Source organism: Heterodontus francisci, chromosome 13 (genome assembly GCF_036365525.1).
Source record: "Heterodontus francisci isolate sHetFra1 chromosome 13, sHetFra1.hap1, whole genome shotgun sequence".
Taxonomy (NCBI): Eukaryota; Metazoa; Chordata; class Chondrichthyes; order Heterodontiformes; family Heterodontidae; genus Heterodontus; species Heterodontus francisci.
In genome coordinates this window covers 49,463,122-49,484,293 of record NC_090383.1, presented here as the reverse complement: position 1 = coordinate 49,484,293, position 21,172 = coordinate 49,463,122, and positions in this window count along the sequence as shown.

Genomic DNA, 21,172 nt, shown 5'->3' with positions numbered 1-21,172 from the left:
TGATCAGAAAGCAGCATAATTGCACTTAGCTCTTTTATACAGATGGATTTTTTTAAACCTTTACTTCAATAAGTAGTCTTCAAGTGGAAGCCACAATCATATGTCACTGCCTGACTAATGTTAATTGATGGGTCAGGTAATATTATACAGTAATTACAGTCCTAGTATGAGCTGTTACTTCCCTCTTGCCAAGCGAGATGATGTTGAAATTCATTACTGTGTTGCTGAACTCAAGGGTTTTCCAAATCGCTGACAGCTTCAACTGCTTTGAATATAATTCAATATGATGTCACGATGGACTTCTCTGCTGTGCACTGTTAAACTGCTAATGTAGTGTCAAAACGGTTGTTAACAGCTGACACTATTGAGCTGAAATCATGATGTCAAGTAATGTGTACATAAATGAAGAAAAGAACACCTACTTGGTTGATAAATTTGAAATATCAATAATGAAACATTTTGTTCATATACACACATTCACTGAACAGTGCCTTAATTTACATTGTTCTTCTGAACAATAGCAACAGCTATTGATTGATAACAAAAGCTTCTTTAGCATGTCTTCAGTAATACTCACCATACCTGATACTGAGGCCTGGATTCTTCTAGCCTGCAAAAAAACATGGCATAGTAGGACATCTGCCCAACCATCTAATCTGAACAGCAAGCCCACAGTTTTTTTCCTCAAGAATGGGTGGCTAAATAATTCTGCAAGACATATTTAAAGTGGGAATCCTGCTCCTGACTGTGGCGCTGCCGCTGCAGCAGTTAAAAGCCCAGGAGATCAGAAATCTCTCAGAATGAAATATGAGATCATGAGAAGAAAACTAAAATGGCAAAAAAAAGAGCACCATCAGGGATGTCTGCAATGATCAAAACTTCGAGGTCCTCAGAAGCTTCAGTGGAGCTAATGCTGACAAAAATGAAGCCAAGAGAAAGAGTCTCTTTGGCACAAAATACTTAAGTATTCCATGCCAGATGTGCATTGTCCACCATATTGGTGAAAGCAGAAAAAGATGCGTCCGGGACCTTGCCTGAAATAGGCACTAGGCACTTTGCATATGCAAGTAAGGGGTCTAATGCCTGTTTAAGGTTCCCTTGCCAAAATTGGTGCCAGGTTGGCTGCATTCAGGAAAACCAAGTCTACTTGCGCCCTAACCTACAGTGCTTAAAGGGATGGCTGTAAGCTGCCACCAAAAAGGCTCGTCTTTTCTGAAAATGCTTACTTGAATGCGGAGCCAGGAGGAGAATGAATGCTCCGCCCAGGTCAGTTCTACAGTCGTGCTGAAGACTGATGCCAGCTCTTGCTCAGCCCCCTGCTAATTGAGATATTCAATGATTAGGTGCCTATTTTATGCTTGTAAACCAGTTGTAGCATTAAACAATTTCTAGGACCAAGAGTGGCAGTGTTTCAGCAAAAGCAAAAGAGCTGGCTTCAGTATATTTGTTTGCAGGATGTGGATAACACTGACATGCCAGAATTTATTGTTCATCCCTAGTTGCCCTGAGGGCATTAAGAATCATCCATGTAGTGTGGGACTGGAGTCAGACTCGGAGGGGGTGGCTAAATTTCCTTACCTGAAGAGATTTTAATAACCATCTGGCAGTTTTGATAAATTAACAGATTTACTGACACAAATTCTCAACTTGCTATAGTAGAATTTGCACTAATTGAGCTGGATTTTGTGTGGTCAACAAGGGCAGGGATCAGGAATGTTGGCGGGGCGGGGAGTGGGGGGTGCGGAGAATCGCAACGCAGCCGTCTACCCGGTTTTGGATTTTGTCGGTGGCGGGAAACTACAACGGTAGCACACTGGCGGCAGTGCAATGGGAATCTATTTTAAATTGCTGAGATGCTGATTTAAATGTATTTAAATATCATTATAAGTGATTTAATGATTCATGACCAATTCTCTGACTGGCGGTGACACTGACGTGCCTCGGGATTCATGACCAGTGAACTCTGGAGGCACAAATTCGAGAGGGCACATTGATGTGATGGGCAGGCAGCCTTGAGAACTGCTGCTTAGGGGAAGAGGTGTGTTTGCAGGCCATTGTTGGAGCGTGATGCTGCAGGCTCTGCATAGGGATCCGGCGTAGTGGGAGCTCTGAAAAGGGGTCTGGCGTAGCGGGAGCTCTGCAAAGGGGTCTGGCGTAACGGGAGCTCTGCAAAGGGGGCCAGCATAGCGGGAGCTCTGCAAAGGGGGCTGGCATAGCGGGAGCTCTGCAAAGGGGTCTGGCGTAGCGGGAGCTCTGCAAAGGGGTCTGGCGTAACGGGAGCTCTGCAAAGGGGGCCAGCATAGCGGGAGCTCTGCAAAGGGGTCTGGCGTAGCGGGAGCTCTGCAAAGGGGTCTGGCGTAGCGGGAGCTCTGCAAAGGGGGCCAGCATAGCGGGAGCTCTGCAAAGGGGTCTGGCGTAGCGGGAGCTCTGCAAAGGGGGCAAGCATAGTGGGAGCTCTGCAAAGAGGGCGAAATGTGCGTTTGTGGGTAGAGGTCAGTTTGGGGTAGGCAAACTGCTGTGTGATGGGTCTGTGTGACCACAAAGCTGGAACAGAGGGTGGGTCATCATCAAGGCTGGGATCTGAGGTCCCTGAGTGACTACACTGATAGAATTTGCACATCCTCAGGCACCAAGGCAGGAGGCCAGACAGGTAGATCAATGAGCGAGGGAGGGAAGAGAGAACCTCTCAACAACTCTTGTGCAACCATCCTGGTGTTCATTCACAGAGAATGAAATAAAGGCTCACCTTAATGCCTGAACTCTGTCACGCCCTTTCCATTTGTGGTCCCTGTCTTGCGTGTAGATAAGCAATGTGCACTCGTGCCCATCAGAGAGCGTATATTAATGAAGGCTCTCATCACTTTTAATTACTTAATACAAAACATTTTTCTACACCCATGAAACCCAAAGTATTGCTATGTGCTCTTTTTAATCCAGTTGTGGTGTTCCTAAGTGGTGTAATCCCAGCGGCGGCAGCTGGGCTGGAGGCAGGCTGCTGATCAGGCTGTCCCTTGGCCTGTGATGACATTGTCGACCGTCCTCTGGCTACCCGAGGCCTGGAAGGTCCCGGCTGCCTGGGGGTGTCCTGCACAGGTGCAGGCCTCTCATAGAACCATAGAACTATAGAAAAATTACGGCACAGAAGGAGGCCTTTAAGTCCGTTGTGTCTGTGCTGGCCAGAAAAAAGAACTAGCCACTCAATCTAATCCCACCTTCCAGCACCTGGTCCATAGCCTTGCCGGTTACAGAACTTCCCACCATCATTTCTGGCAGTGAATTCCAGACACCCACCACCCTCTGGGTGAAAAAGCTTTTCCTCATGTCCCCTCCAATCCTTCTACGAATCACCTTAACTCTGTATCCCCTGGTAATTGGCCTCTCCGCTAGTTGAAACAGATCCTTCCCGTCTACGCTATCTACGCCCCTCATAATTTTGTACACTTCTATTAAGTCACCCCTCAGCCTCCTCTGTTCTAAGGAAAACAACTGTAGCCTATCCAATCTTTCCTCATAGCTGCAACTTTCAAGCCCTGGCAACATCCTTGTAAATCTCCTCTGTACTCTCTCCAGAGCAATTATGTCCTTTCTGTAATGTGGTGACCAGAACTGCATGCAATACTCCAACTGTGGCCTAACCAGTGTTTTATACAGTCCCTGCTTTTGTATTCTACACCTCGGCCAATAAAGGAAAGCATTCCATATGCCTTCTTCACCACTCTATCTATCTGTCCTGCCACCTTCAGCGACCTGTGGACATGCACTCCAAGGTCTCTCATTTCTTCTTCTACCCCCCTCAATATCCTCCCATTTATTGTGTATTCCCTCTTTTATTTGCCTTCCCCAAATGCATTACCCCATAATTTTCTGGATTGAATTCCATTTGCCACTTTTCCGCCCACTCAACCAAACCATTGATATCTTTCTGGAGTCTACGGTGATGCTCTTCACTATCAACTGCACGGCCAATTTTTGTGTCTTCAGCAAATTTCCCAATCATATGTCCCACATTTAAATCCAAATCATTAATATATACCACAAACAGCAAGGGACCCAACACTGAGCCCTGTGGAACGCCACTGGAACCAGCTTTCCATTCACAAAAACATCTGTCGACTACTACCCTTTGTTTCCTGGCCCTGAGACAATTCTGGATCCAACCTGCCACATGTCCTTGGGAGTAATCAGAAGAATACTACCTTTGAGGTCCTGCTTGCTAATCTCGTTCCTAACTCCCTAAACTCAGCCTGCAGGACCTCCTCTCTCTTTCTTCCTATATCGTTGGTACCAATGTAGACCACGACCTCTGGCTGTGCACCCTCGCCCTCCAGAATGCCCTGTGGCCACTTGGTGATATCCACGACCCTTGCACAGGGAGGCAACATACCATCCTGGAATCACATCTGTGACCACGGAAACACCTATCTGTTCCCCTAACTAGAAACCCCTATCACTATTGCTCTCTTGTCCTTCCTCCTCCCTCCCTGCACAGCTGGGCGACCCATGGTGCTCTGGTAATGACGCTCACTGCACTCTCCAGAGGAACCCTCTCTCTCATCAGTACTCAGAACTGAATACCAGTTAGAAAATGGGGTGTCCTCTGGGGACTCCTGCACAACCTGCACTACCTGCCGGTGACGCTTCCTGCAGATGTGTTTGTCAAGGACACATCAGCTTCTTTCCTTGTACCTGGAGGCTGAAAAGGCAGAAAAGAAAAGAAAGACTGCAAAGAGCATCTCTTTCCCTTACTCAGTAAAATCCCTCACACACAACTTACAGCCTGACACTGTCCAAACAGCACTACTCGAAGTAGTAATTATGAATAAATTACACGAGTTAAAACAAATCCTTAGTAGTACTGACCTCATCACTTACAAGGTAGCTATTTGAGGGTTTGAAAAAAGAACTTTTTTCCTCTGATTTTCTTAAGCTATTTCTTTCTTTTTGGGCCTCCTTATCTCGAGAGACAATGGATACGCGCCTGGAGGTGGTCAGTGGTTTGTGAAGCAGCGCCTGGAGTGGCTATAAAGGCCAATTCTGGAGTGACAGGCTCTTCCACAGGTGCTGCAGAGAAATGTGTTTGTCGGGGCTGTTGCACAGTTGGCTCTCCCCTTGCGCCTCTGTCTTTTTTCCTGCCAACTACTAAGTCTCTTCGACTCGCCACAATTTAGCCCTGTCTTTATGGCTGCCCGCCAGCTCTGGCGAATGCTGGCAACTGACTCCCACGACTTGTGATCAATGTCACACGATTTCATGTCACGTTTGCAGACGTCTTTATAGCGGAGACATGGACGGCCGGTGGGTCTGATACCAGTGGCGAGCTCGCTGTACAATGTGTCTTTGGGGATCCTGCCATCTTCCATGCGGCTCACATGGCCAAGCCATCTCAAGCGCCGCTGACTCAGTAGTGTGTATAAGCTGGGGGTGTTGGCCGCTTCAAGGACTTCTGTGTTGGAGATATAGTCCTGCCACCTGATGCCAAGTATTCTCCGAAGGCAGCGAAAATGGAATGAATTGAGACGTCGCTCTTGGCTGGCATACGTTGTCCAGGCCTCGCTGCCGTAGAGCAAGGTACTGAGGACACAGGCCTGATACACTCGGACTTTTGTGTTCCGTGTCAGTGCGCCATTTTCCCACACTCTCTTGGCCAGTCTGGACATAGCAGTGGAAGCCTTACCCATGCGCTTGTTGATTTCTGCATCTAGAGACAGGTTACTGGTGATAGTTGAGCCTAGGTAGGTGAACTCTTGAACCACTTCCAGAGCGTGGTCGCCAATATTGATGGATGGAGCATTCCTGACGTCCTGCCCCATGATGTTCGTTTTCTTGAGGCTGATGGTTAGGCCAAATTCATTGCAGGCAGCCGCAAACCTGTCGATGAGACTCTGCAGGCACTCTTCAGTGTGAGATGTTAAAGCAGCATCGTCAGCAAAGAGGAGTTCTCTGGTGAGGACTTTCCGTACTTTGGACTTCGCTCTTAGACGGGCAAGGTTGAACAACCCGCCCCCTGATCTTGTGTGGAGGAAAATTCCTTCTTCAGAGGATTTGAACGCATGTGAAAGCAGCAGGGAGAAGAAAATCCCAAAAAGTGTGGGTGCGAGAACACAGCCCTGTTTCACACCACTCAGGATAGGAAAGGGCTCTGATGAGGAGCCACCATGTTGAATTGTGCCTTTCATATTGTCATGGAATGAGGTGATGATACTTACAGGTGATAAAAGTTGTTACTTACCAAGCAATCAGCTTACAGATCACCTGTGATGTCACTGGTAGTTTTTTCCCCCTCTTTTCAAACCCAGCACGCAACGACACAGCGAGAGAGCCTGCTGACTGCCTCTGCTCCGGTCTTTTTTTAAAATTCATTCATGGGATGCGGGCGACACTACCTATGCCAGCATTTATTGCCCATCCCTAATTGCCCTCGAAAAGGTGGTGGTGAGCTGCCTTCTTGAACCGCTGCAGTCCATGTGAGGTAAGTACACCCACAGTGCTGTTAGGAAGGGAGTTCCAGGATTTTGACCCAGCGACAGTGAAGGAACGGCGATATAGTTCCAAGCCAGGATGGTGTGTGACTTGGACGGGAATTTGCAGGTGGTGATGTTCCCATGCATCTGCTGCTCTTGTCCTTCGAGGTGGTAGAGGTCGCGGGTTTTGAAGGTGCTGTCTAAGGAGCCTTGGTGCGTTGCTGCAGTGCATCTTGTAGATGGTACACACTGCTGCCACTGTGTGTCGGTGGAGGAGGGAGTGAATGTTTGTGAATGGTGTGCTAATCAAGCGGGCTGCTTTGTCCTGGATGGTGCCGAGCTTCTTGAGTGTTGTTGGAGCTGCACCCATCCAGGCAAGTGGAGAGTATTCCATCACACTCCTGACTTGTACCTTGTAGATGGTGGACAGGCTTTGGGGTGTCAGGAGGTGAGTTACTCGCTGCAGGATTCCGAGCCTCTGTAGCCACGGTATTTATATGGCTACTCCAGTTCAGTTCCTGGTCAATGGTAGCCCCTAGGATGTTGATAGTGGGGGATTCAGCAATGGTAATGCCATTGAATGTCAAGGGGAAATGGTTAGATTCTCTCTTGTTGGAGATGGTCATTGCCTGGAACTTGTGTGGCGCAAATGTTACTTGCAACTTATCAGCCCAAACCTGGATATTGTCCAGGTCTTGCTGCATTTCTACACGGACTGCTTCAGTATTTGAGGAGTCGCGAATGGTGTTGAATATTGTGCAATCATCAGCGAACATCCCCTTATAATTGAAGGAAGGTCATTGATGAAGCAGCTGAAGATGCTTGGGCCTAGGACACTAGGTAGGTAAGGGCCTCGAGCCCCGCTCTTTATTTCTCCAGGTCCAGCTCTGGATCCGCCTCCTCCCAGATCCACTGCCGACTGCCACCACTCTGGTCTTCAGGCATCGTAGCTGCTGGAGCTGGGATCACTGGCGGAGGGGCTGAGGAGCCAGTGGCCACACTCAGACCATCTGAGGGAAGATCCAAATGTGGAAGTCAGCCTCTCCTCCTCCCTTTGAAGGATCTCTTGAGCCACCCTGTTCACCAGAGAAGGACGAGGACTGCAGAATCATCTGGTTCCCTGTTCCTTCTCTCGCCTTGCCACTGCTGCGTCAAGCTCGTGGCCAAGGCGATGGTGTGCAGGTTAGCGCAGATCTGTGGGATCTGGCTTTCCATGAGGATTACCAACCTCTTGATGGAGGAAGCCATGCGCTCATAGGCCTGGGACATGGCAGCTGTCATGGATGGACTCCTCTATCGTCCGCTCACGGCTGAGCATGACCTCTTGCATCTCCAGCAGATGTTGTCTTACCTCTTTCTGCAAGTCCAGCATGCCCTGTGCTGTCGACACCAGAGGCTCATCATCATCTTGGGGCTCAGCATGGGCCTGGCCACCCATGGTCCTCTGACTCTCGGAGGCCTCAACTGTCTCAGTCTCTGCCAGCTGCCCATGTACGTGATGCTCTCACCAGCTTGTGACCCTGATTCTACAGCCGAGTGGATACCCACCGAAGTGACAAGAGTCATAGAGTTATAAAGCACAGAAACAGGCCCTTCAGCCCACTGTGTCCACGCCGGCCAGCAAGCCTATCTATTCTAATCCCATTTTTCAGCACTTGTTCCATAGCCTTGTATGCTATGGCGTTTCAAGTGCTCATCTTTTTTTTATTATTATTATTTATTATTAGAGATACAGCACTGAAACAGGCCCTTCGGCCCACCGAGTCTGTGCCGACCAACAACCACCTATTTATACTAATCCTACATTAATCCCATATTCTCTACCACATCCCCACCATTCTCCTACCACTTACCTACACTAGGGGCAATTTACAATGGCCAATTTACCTATCAACCTGCAAGTCTTTTGGAGGTGGGAGGAAACTGGAGCACCCGGCGGAAACCCACGCAGACACAGGGAGAACTTGCAAACTCCGCACAGGCAGTGCCCAGAACTGAACCCGGGTCGCTGGAGCTGTGAGGCTGCAGTGCTAACCACTGCGCCACTTCTTAAATGCTGTGAGGGTTCCTGCCTCTATCACCCCTTCAGGCAGCATGTTCCAGATTCCAACCACCCTCTGGGTGAAAAAATCTTTCCTCAAATCCCCTCTAAACCTTCTGCCCCTTACCTTAAATCTATGCTGCCTGGTTATTGATCCCTCCGCAAAGGGAAAAAGTTTCTTCCTATCTATCCTACCAATGCCCTTCATAATTTTGTATACCTCAATCAGGTCCCCCCTCAGCCTTCTCTGCTCTCAGGAAAACAACCCTAGCCTATCCAGTCTCTCTTCATACCTGAAATACTCCAGCCCAGGCAACATCCTGGTGAATCTCCTCTGCACCCTCTCCAGTGCAATCGCATCCTTCCTATAGTATGGTGCCCAGAACTGTACACAGTACTCTAGCTGTGGCCTAACTTGCATTTTATACAGCTCCATCATAACCTCCCTGCTCTTATATTCTATGCCTCAGCTAATATCAGCAAGTATCCCATATGCCTTCCTAACCACATTATCTACATGTGCTGCTGCCTTCAGTGATCTATGGACAAGTACACCAAGGTCCCTCTGACCCTCTGTTCTTCCTAGGATCCTACCATCCATTGTTTATTCCCTTTCTATGTTAGAGTCATGGGATGGTGCATCCTCTGAGTGATCCTCCACCTCAGAGGTGGATGCCATACTCCTGTGGCTGCGGACCCATGCAAATGGCTACCTGCATGAGAGAACACGATGAGAACATATATGGATTCAGCTGTGCAGTTCTCCTGATGCTTCCCAAGCGTTATGTGGGTCTCCAACATTGATATGCATGCCAACGGGAGAAAATACTCACTCTCTTGCACAGGGACTCCAATCTCCCCGTCGCCTCTTGAGTGGTTACCCTGAGTGCCCGCCAGCTCCAATGCCTCTTCCTCGGCAGAGGTCAGTGAACAGACATCTTGGATTCCTCCGTCTGTCCTATTATGGGCCCTCTTGTCCTGCAACAGGAAGACGGAGAGGGTAGAGAATGGCACGATGCCTCTCATGCTGACACTTGCTGTCATGGGAGTTGCGGGGGTGAGCTATGAAGGAAGGTGGCCTGTCACCGAGACATCTATGTATCAATCAGGAAGAGATAGAAACCTAGCCACTCAGGAAATGCCGCAGCACTGCTACCCTCCCCATGTCGTGCAACCCCCCAAGTAGTCACATGCAATCCTCCAGAAGATGATTGGTATGGAGCGTTCATCTTGGCTGAACGCAGGAGGTCATTGGTTAGAGAAATCTCCAAGCCTGTTTGTGAAGAAGACACTGAGACTAGGATGCTTTGGTGTAGATTGTTTATTGCTTGTCACAGAGCTTACTTCTGCTCTCCAAACAGCACCACCAACCAGTGCTGACTGGCCCTTCTCTATATATACACACTTGAATAAAATTAACTAATTAACAACCAACACCTGTTCTCCCTATTATCTTGAACTATCAGGTATTTATCATCCATTAACAGAACTTCAGACCCTAACATCATTGACCCTCTTCCTGCGCTGGACCCATTTGCGCTGGGTGACCCCACGGCTGCTGACCTCCTCTGCGATCTCCACCCAGGCTTGCTTGGTCACGTGGGAGGACCTCTTCTTGCCATCATGGAGGAAGAGAACCTCCCATCTTTCCCTTAAAGCCTGGAGGAGAATCTGCAGGGAGGCATCACTGAACTATAGGGCCATCCTGTGTCTTTCCTTGGACATCGTCTCCTGCCTTCCTTGGGGAGTGGTGTTGGGGGGGGATACAGGACCCAGCCGGACAAAGTTGTAGGCTGCACCAAGCTGACAATGTATTCAGGACAGGAGTGAATGCAGGGCTGGAAGGCCTTTAGGTATGGTGCCAGTACCTGTTCTGGAGTTATCTGAGGCTGTAATCAACAACTCGCCTCCTGGCCCCGCCACGTGATTCGGGGGGACCCATGCCTCTCCTCTGCAAAATGGGTGCCCACTGCATAATCATAGTGCAGCAGGCTCCCACATGACAGATGGGAATGGCAACATTTACCAGGACAACTGCCGCGATCGGCGGTGGGCTTATTACATTCAGCCCATAGGGCAGAGTATCATCCAGCCAGCAGAAGTGGGATTGGAGGCAGGGTAGGCCTAGAAATCGGGAGGGATGCACTTGCTTAGTTGCAGCAGGCCTGCAATTTGAATTGCTGAGCAGGTACTCAATATGCATCTGTATGGACCTCATTCTGATTTTACGTAGTATTTGAATTTAATCAACGGCGCACTGAGATCACATACCTTCTGATCCCCTCCCAGTTAAAGGTGACAGTACCAAAGCAAGTCCTCAGTGCCGCCCATGAAAAGCAGTCTTGGGGAGCGTTGAATAAATGCAGTAAGAGGAGCGGTGGGGAGCAGCTGCAATTGCCTAACAGCAGTGCAGCCCTCATGCAAGGGTGGGTTTTGTCACGGGTAGTGGGCTCTCTGCAAGGATGGGCGCTGAGGGACATTAGCCCGTGTTCAGAGAGAAGTGGCAAGGGGAGGATTCCAAAGGCAAGATCCTCTCTCTAGGGACAGCGCACGAGAGGGGGATCGACCAGCTGGCATGGGTCTCATACACCCATTGCTTGTCGACACCCGCACTGCATAGCAGAGGTTCAGAGGGAGGCAGGGCCAGGCAATGGCTGGGCAAGCTGGTGAAGATTGATTAGGGAAGCCACACCAGCCAGCCATGCCAAGAAGGGCCTATCTACAGCAGAGAGTCTACCAGACTTGCCTCAGTTACCTCCAGATGCCCAAACAGCAGGGTCAGTGAAGACTGTGCCTCTCCAAGGAGGATGTCACCAACTTTTGCATTATGCTGCAGGATGAGCTGTGACCCATGGGCTTTGGTGGACCACACATGCCCATGGGCCTAAAGATCACTGTGGCGCTCAACATTTATGCCTCCAGATCTTTCCAGGGATCCAATGAGGACATATGTGGAGTGGCCCAGGCATCAACCCACCGCTGAATCAAGGAGGTGACCAATGCCGTGTTCAAAATGGCCGGTGACTATGTGTGCTACCGGACCGACTCTGACAGTCAGGTGGAGAGAGCCATCGACTTCGGTGCTGGATTTCCACAGGTGCAAGGTGTCATAGACTGCACACATGTGGCCATCAAGACTTCCACAGACCAGCCAGTGGCCTTCAACAGGAATAGCTTTCATTCCATCAACGTACAACTGGTCTGTGACCACCAAAAGCATTTCCTGCAGGTGTGTGTCCACTTCCAAGGAAGCTGCCATGACAGCTACATACTTCGACAGTCCCAGGTGTCTCAGCTTTTCAGGCCCCCCATTCACCTTCAGGGATGGATTCTCAGGGACAAGGGATACCCATTGAAGCCATGGCTACTTGTGAGAAACCCTCACAATGCAGCAGAGGAGAGATACAACATCTGCCACGGCTCCACACGAGCGACGATTGAGCAGGCCATTGGGCTGCCGAACATGAGATTCTGATGCCTCGATTGATCCGGTGGAATGCAGTCTGCCGCAGTGAGTGTCTCGCACATTGAGGTGGTCTGCTGTGCTTTGCACAATCTAGTACTATTGAGGGTGGTGGGGGTGGGGTGGGGTGCGTTGCATGAAGAGGACATGATTGATCGCCAGTCCTCATCTGCCGAGGAGGATGTGGAGGAGGCTACTGAGCAGGTGCCACTGGATCTTGATTCCCTTGCAGCGAAGGCCAGGGCCATTGAGAAATGCCCAAAGAAGGCTCGACACAATCTCATACATCTCTGTTGCCTGCCACCATGATGGCCTGTCAAAGTGAACTCAATACTCACTTCACTGTATTCTGCCTGTCACCTCCATTCTATCTCACTCCAGTGCCTAGCGCCCAGTTTCACCATGCACTCAGACACATCTAAGATGCTGACCAAACATGGCCTGTGCCTACACTGACAGCCCATTGAGGAAGCAAGAATGAAGGTTGCATCTCACAAGGCAGCAATGAAAGCATGAGCCATTTACAACAATGATTTTGACCTCCAAGCAACCAATGACAAGGTCAAAGTTAATATATCCATGGAATCCCAAGTGTATTTAGTTGCACTTCTTTATACGGTTTTGTGTGCTTATACGTGCTGTGATCCCTGCGCTGGCAGCTGAGCTGGAGCAGACTGCTGATCAGGCTGTCCCTTGGCCTGGGATGACTTTGGCAGGCATCCTCTGGCTGTTTGAAGCCTGGAAGGTTCCGGCTGCCTGAAGGCTTCCTGCTTAGGTGCAGGACTCTCCTCAGCGATTGTGACTACTGGAGCTGGGCTCATTGGTGGAGGGGCTGAGGAGCCAGTGTCCACAATCAGAGCGCCCTGAGTGAAGCCCCCAGATTTGGAGGTGCAGCCTCTCCTCCTCCCTTTCCAGGATCACTTGTACATCTCTGCTAAACTGAGAAGGACGAGGGTCTGGCAAAGACTCCAGGTGCCTAGTCCCTCACTCGCCTTATCACTGCTGGGTTGAGCTCAAGGCGATAGTGTGCAGGTTTGTGCGCATTTGTGCAATCTGGCTTTTCATAAGGGTCAGCAATCTCCAAATGAAGGAAAACATGCGTTCACATTTCTGAGACATGGTAGCACTCAGAGCATGGATGTACTCCTCCATTGCCCGTTCATGGTGGCACATTGCCTCTGGCAACTCTGCCAGGCATTGCCTTACCCCTCTCTGTAACTCCAGCATGTTCTGTGCTGCTGACTCCAGAAGCTCGTCATCAGTTGGGGCTCAGCATGGGCCTGGCCATCCACAATCCTCCGATTGTCAGTGGCCTCGGCTGTCACAGCCTCCATCAGCTGCTCAGGCACATGTGTGGTTCTGTCACCAGCTTTTGACCTTGAATCAATGCCCAAGTACATACATACCAATGTGAGAGTATCTGTGCTGGTGGAGGGTGCAAGGGAATGATCTAACAGTACATCCTCTGACTATTCCTCCTCCTCCTCAGAGGTTGATGACAGGCCCCCTGTCCCAGCAGCTGCACTTGCATTCGATGTGCCACAATCTGCATGAGAGAACAGTAACATTTCTGGGTTAGGTTGTTCAGATCTCCCCATGCCAATCATGCGTGATGTGGATTTCCAGAAGTTCTCTGGAGGATACATGAACACAATGTCTCCTCACTCTCTTGTGTGGACACTCCAGTCTCACTACCCACAATTGCAAGGCTGCCCTGCGCCCCTGCTGGCTCCAAAGCATTCTCTTCTGCCGGCATCAGAGGATGCGCGTCAGGGATCCTACCGCCAGTCTTCCACATCTCCCTGATGTTTTTCGGATCATTTCTTCTGCAAGTGAAAGGAGGGACACAGTTCGACCCCGCATGAAGACCAACAGGACACTTAAGCTGGTGGCAACCCCTCCTCCCCTGATTGGGTTTCCCAAATGGCTCCTCTTCACATCCGCTCTCGGGGATGTAGTAGGGGTGGGCTCTGAAAGAAGGTGCCCTGTTGCCAAGATGCAGCCATGCATCTGGCAGGATGTGTTGATACCTCATCCCTTTGTCACCTCCTGGTTGGTCACTCCCTCCCCATGTAGCAAGCCCTCCTGAATAGCCACATGCAAGCCCCAAGAAGGAGATGCGTATAGAGGACTCACTTTGGCGGAGCGAAGGAGGTCATTTACTCTCTTGTGGCACTGAACCCAGTTCCAAGGGTGACCCCCATGGCTGCTGACCTCCTCTGTGATCTCCATCCAGGCTCGCTTGGCCAGGCGGGAGAGTCTCTTTCTGCCATCCCTTGGGAAGAGGACATCTCGTCATTCCTTTGTAACCTGGAGGTGAATCTTTAGCGAGGCATCACTAAACCGTGGAGCCACTTGGTGTCTTTCCTTGAACATGGGGCTCTCAGTCCTGGTGCAGGGGTGCAGGGGGGTATAGCAGCAGCAGCAGTAGAGGGGGATCCAGGAGTCACAGCAGCAGTAGAGGGGGATCCAGGAGTTACAGCAGCAGTAGAGGGGGATCCAGGAGTTACAGCAGCAGTAGAGGGGGATCCAGGAGTCACAGCAGCAGTAGAGGGGGATCCAGGAGTCACAGCAGCAGTAGAGGGGGATCCAGGAGTTACAGCAGCAGTAAAGGGGGATCCAGGAGTTACAGCAGCAGTCAAGGGACCCAGCAGCATTCCAGATTCACTGCATCAGTAAAAGGCAGCTGGACAAGCAGGGCTGACAGTACTTTAAAGCTGGCACCAGCACCTGTGTTTTCATCAGTCAACACCACCATCAGCGCCCCGCTCCGCAATAGGATGGACCCTGCGCCTCATTTATGATAATTGTCCAGCCGACGCATTATCGCAGTGGGCTGGTCACACACATGACATGTGACAAAAGTAAACGCCTCCATCGCTACCGCTGGGACCTGTGCCAGGCTGACAAAACTCAGCCCATATAACCTCTGGATTGCTAATGCAGTACTTGTGAACATAATCACAATGGACTTTACACAGACCGCTCATTAAAGGAAAACAGCTGGGCTAATTCCTGCAATTCTCCTGGATAGCATCCTGTCCATGATACATTTCTCTGGCTCTCTAAATATTTCTTTGAAGAAGACCTATTCAGTTTTGGCCATTTGAGGAAGCACATAAACTGAACATGAACAAACACAAAGTGTATTGCATTGTGGTCCTCTTATCTCTTCTCTACAGATATCACATCAAAGACTGTTATGAGCTCACAGGACACCAGTCTGGTGTATACTGAGTCTTTAATGAAAACTGACTGTAAATGGCGGCCTGCAGTCAGAGTGCCTCATTCTAGTGGTCACCTGACGACGACAAGCCAGGAGACACATTGGTACAGTATTGCATTTCTATCCCTAACATCCCCCTTTTCATACAAAAAATTTGCATGCATTGTCATTGACACTGTGAGTTTCCCAAATTACCCACTATGCACACAACTGTTCTCATGCATTAGTAGTTCGTCATTCTCATCAGTCTCTGCATATGTATTGCACACATAATCTTTACATTGTGCCGGTCTCTTAATGGTGTGCATGTGCGTTGTCATTGACTCTGGTCAATTTTCGTTCTCTGGCGAGTGTTGTTCCCTTGTCACTTGTTGCCACGGTAACTGTTGTTCCATTTCCATTGTTGGGGTGCTGTGGACTTCTGGAGCTGATGGTTGTTCTGTGGTCTGTGCAGTTGGTGAGTTCTGATCTTCCTGTTTGGCCACCTGCCGTGAAGGAACATCTTCTCCAATTGTGTGTCTGTGCCTGCAGTTGTGACGGTATCTCTGGTCCTTTACTGCCACTGCATATGATCGTGGTGACAACCGCCCTATGCAGGTCCCAAGTTGCCACTTGGGCTGACTCTTGTTGAACACATTGAAGGTTTGTACCGGCTGTCCGATGCTCAATTCTGGCAATATTTCGGCAGTTTTGTCAAAATGAAATTCGGCTTTCTGCCATTTCACCTTAATTTTGTCTGCCCGCTCTGCGGAATCTGAGCGCTTCTTCCCCACAGCCTCCATCTCGGGTGCCTGAGCAGACGGCTGCCAGATCATCCTCTTCCTCGCAAACTGTATGACTTGCGTAACCTTGCGACTGGCAAAGGCGTTCTCGTTCCAGCGCCGTTGCCCACTCCTGTGGGCCATCTCCTGGGTTTTCTCTTTTTGCACGTTGAGGGTTACCAGTCCAAGCTTTAGACTTGCTTTGGCTGATTCGAAACTTCAGATCTTCGTTCTTATCATTGCAATCGGCTCTTAGGGTAACTTGTCCTCATGGCACTGGTATGGTGGCATCATATAGCCTCAACCTTCCTTTTGAGGGCTTCATTTTTGGATTGCCATGTTGAGCCACTTTGTAAAGGTCTGTGAATGTCATGATGTTGCATGACGCACCGGTGTCTATTTGGCACTTTATGTTGACTTGATATTCTCCTTCTGCAGTCATCATTCCAACAGTCACAAACCATTTATCACCGATCGACCTGTCTGAACCAACTAGTGTATCGTGATTCGTCAGAATCTGCGGCTAGATGTCTCTCCAGTGGCTATCTGTACCTGCTTGTTGTGCTTCCTTCAAGCCAAACATTTGCGTGCAAAATGATTCAGTTTCTTGCAGTGAAAACACTGCTTTCCTCACGCTGGACATGCCTTCTTTTCCTGTATGTGATGTCCAGTAGACCTACTCAGCATCTATGCTCCAACACTCTGCTCCCCACCTGAAGTTAAAGACCAGCTCTATGAGGAACTCCATAATATCATTAGTATCATTAGTACAGGAAACATCAGAGGAATGTATGATGTCATTAAGAGTGCTTTTAGGCCAACCATCAAGAGGATCACCCCCCTCAAGTCTAAATCAGGGGACACGATCACTGACCAACGCAAGCAAATGGACCGCTGGGTGGAGCACTACCTAGAACTGTACTCCAGGGAAAATGTTGCCACTGATACCGCCCTCAATGCAGCCCAGTCTCTGCCAGTCATGGATGAGCTGGACGAACAGCCAACAAAATCGGAACTCATGATGCCATCGATTCTCTAACCAGTGGAAAAGCCCCTGGAAAGGACGGCATTACCCCTGAAATAATCAAGAGTGCCAAGCCTGCTATACTCTCAGCACTCCATGAACTGCTTTGCTTGTGCTGGGATGAGGGAGCAGTACCACGGGACATGCACGATGCCAATATCATCACCCTCTATAAGAACAAGGGTGATTGCGGTGACTGCAACAACTACTGTGGAATCTCCCTGCTCAGCATAGTGGGGAAAGTCTTCACTCGAGTCATTTTAAACAGACTCCAGAAGCTGGCTGAGTGTGTCTACCCTGAGGCAGAGTGCAGCTTTCGAGCAGAGAGATCCACCACTGACATGCTGTTCTCCCTTCGCCAGCTACAGGAGAAATGCCGCGAACAACAGATACCCCTCTACGTTGCTTTCATAGATCTCACTAAAGCCTTTGACCTCGTCAGCAGATGTGGTCTCTTCAGACTACTAGCAAAGATCGGATGCCCACCAAAGGTACTAAGTATCATCACCTCATTCATGACAATATGAAAGGCACAATTCAGCATAGTGGTGTCTCATCAGACCCCTTTCCTATCCTGAGTGGCGTGAAACAGGGCTGTGTTCTCGCACCTACACAGTTTGGGATCTTCTTCTCCCTGCTGCTCTCACATACGTTCAAGCCTTCAGAAGAAGGAATTTTCCTCTTCACAAGATCAGATGGCAGGTTGTTCAACCTTGCCCATCTTAGAGCGAAGACCAAAGTACAGAAGGTCCTAATCAGGGAACACCTCTTTGCTGACGATGCTACATTAACATCCCACACAGAAGAGTGTCTGCAGAGTCTCATCGACAGGATTGTGGCTGCCCGCAACCTAACCATCAGCCTCAAGAAAACGAACATCATGGGACAGGACATCAGAAATGCTCCATCCATCAATATCGGCGACCATGCTCTGGAAATGGTTCAAGAGTTCACCTACATAGGCTCAACTATCACCAGTAAACTGCCTCCGGAGAATCCTTGGCATCAGGTGGCAGGACCGTATCTCCAACACAGAAGTCCTCGAGGCGGCCAACATCCCCAGCATATACGCTCTACTGAGCCAGCGGCGCTTGAGATGGCTTGGCCATGTGAGCCGCATGGAAGATGGCAGGATCCCCAAGGATGCATTGTACAGCGAGCTCGTCACTGGTATCAGACCCACCGGTCGTCCATGTCTCCGCTTTAAAGACGTCTGCAAATGCGACATGAAGTCCTGTGACATTGACCACAAGTCATGGGATTCAGTTGCCAGTGATCGCCAGAGCTGGCGGACAGCCATAAAAGCAGGGCTAAAGAGTGGCGAGTTGAAGAGACTCAGCAGTTGGCAGGACAAAAGACAGAAGCGAAAGGAGAGAGCCAACTGTGTAACAGCCCCGACGACCAATTTTATCTGTAGCACCTGTGGAAGAGTCTGTCACTCTAGAATTGGCCTTTATAGCCACTCCAGGCGCTGCTTCACAAACCACTGACCACCCCTAGGCGCTTACCCATTGTCTCTCGAGACAAGGAGGCCAAAGAAGAAGATGTCCTCTGCAATATTTGCATCCTGTCCTTTGTCCATGATTTTTCTGCCCTTTCGGCCTGGAATGTCTATCAGCATAATGCAAGGCCTGGTCTGTTCTACCATGAATATGATCTAGCTGCTGATTTACAACTTCAGCACTTCTGCACATGTCAATTTCTTTCCTGAGAGTCTGTTTTTCCTCTCTCAGTAGATGTGCTCACACGGCGGGATCTCTTATGCCTAATACAATCGTGCCTTTAATTAGATCATCTTTTAGTTGTGCAAATTCACAGGATTCTGTGAGCTGTGTTAATGCAGTCGCATATTAATCTATGGACTCTTTTTCACCCTTGGACCCTAATATTGAACACATACTGCTCATAAGCATTTCTATTCCAAACAAAGACTGTGATAAACTTTGCCACTGTAGCCTTCATATCAGGAGCAACAAATGGAAAGACAAAGGTCTAGAGACTGATTTGCATTTCAGGTGTAAACCCAGCAACAGCAACAACTGCCTACCTTGTAGATCCATTAGTGTGAAGAGCACTCTTGGTTAAAATGAATAGGCTGAGTGCATCATTGGCTGGAATTTAATGGTGAGGCGGTGGCCCACCCCACCAGCTGCAAAGCTGGGGGTGAGCCCGCCTCCACTGGGCCTGAAAGCTGTGCTGCTATTTTGTGTGGCTCAGGCGCTTAATTGGCTTTAGTCGGGACTTCTGCCCCTCTAAGGCAAGATGCCCCACCGCCAAGAGTTGTAGGCCAATCAGATGGCCGGCAGCTCTTCAGTCCCAGCAGGGCCACTGGGACCGGTAGTCATGCTGGAAATGCATCCAGCAAGAAGGGGGCCATGAACGCAGCCTTGGAAAAGGTAAGTAGGGTTCGGGCCTCACCAGGGACAATCGGCTGAGCCCTGGCGAATGATGGGGGGCGGGGGGTGGTGGTCGGAGTGTAGGGGAGCTGGGATTGTTTTAGCGCGATGGCCCGATCAGTTGGACTACTCCCAGCCTGCAAGGAGGCCGCCATGTATTACTAGGGGGCCTTCCCAGGTAGCAAAGTGTCTATCCCCCGCTGGTAAAATACAGTACTTAAGTGCCACTTAAGTAACAATTAATTGGCCACTTAAGGGCCTCAATTGGCCTAAAGGTGGGCGGGCCGTTTGCCACCTCCCTCACCATTGGTAAAATAGCAGCAGGGGCAGGTAGGCAACAGGCAGGCACCTCCCTGCCTCCCACACAATTTTACACCCCCCGCCTCATCCTAGCCCACTAGGGGGGCGTTAAATTTCAACCACTGTGTCAATTCAGGTGGAGTTAAGTGCCACACCAATTTACAAAATTCCTCAATGGGTATAGGAGGAATATTTTCTGTTGACTGCAGTCCATACAGGGTAACTGCAAATGCTGAAATCAACTGAACCAGGTCTTTGGTGAGTTTGTGAGGCAGGGTGCAGGAAAGTAGGGGGGATATTGGGTTGTGTGGGGCGGGGATGGTGCTGACTGGTGGCTGACAGTGACCCACTGTTTCAATGTGCTACTTCTGGCTCCACGTTCAATTAAGTAAACATTTTCTTTAATTTTTGCAGCAGCATCCAGTAAGCCCTTTCATCATAATTATATAATAAAAGCAAAATACTGCCGATGCTGGAAACCTGAAATAAAAACAAGAAATGCTGGAAATATTCAGCAGGTCTGGCAGCATCTGTGGAGAGAGAAGCAGAGTTTCAGGTCAGTGACCCTTCATCAGAATTGGCATATGTTAGAAATGTAATAGGTTTTAAGCAAATAAAGCGGGGGTGGGGCAAGAGATAACAAAAGACAAGGTGTTGATAGGACAAGGTCACAGAGAATAACTGACCAGAGGTCATGGAACAAAGGCAAATGGTATGTTAATGGTGTGCTGAAAGACAAAGCGTTTGTGCAGAGAGGATATTAATTGACAGAAAAATGAACAGCCCTGGCCCAAAGCACAAGCATGAAAAAAAATTGGGTAGGCACATGGTAAAAAAATGAATGATGAAACAAACTAAAATAAAATAAACAAATAAAAAAGAAAAAAATAACTAAAAATAAAAATAAAAAGGGGGGCCCCATCATGCTCTGAAATTATTGAACTCAATGTTCAGTCCGGCAGGCTGTTGTGTGCCTAATCGGTAAATGTGATGCTGTTTCTCGAGCTTGTGTTTATGTTCACTAGAACACTACAGCAAGCCCAGGTCAGATATGTGGGCATGAGAGCAGGGGGGGTGTGCTGAACTTGCCAGCGACCGGAAGCTCGGCATCATGTTTTCCGACTGAGCGAAGGTGTTTCGCAGAGTGGTCACCCAATCTACGTTTGGTCTCCCCAGTGTAGAGGAGACCACATTGTGAGCAGCAAATACAGTATACTAAATTGAAAAAAGTACAAGTAAATTGCTGCTTCACCTGAAAGGAGTGTTTGAGGCCTTGGATAGTGAGGAGAGAGGAGGTAAAAGGGCAGGTGTTACCCCTCCTGCGATTGCATAGGAAATGCTGTAGGAAGGGGACGAGGTGTTGGGGGTAATGGAGGAATGGACCAGGGTGTCATGGAGAGAACGATCCCTTCGGAATGCTGACAGGGGAGGGAAGGGGAAGATGCGTTTGGTAGTGGCATCACACTGGACATGGCAGAAATGGCAGATCATGATCATTCG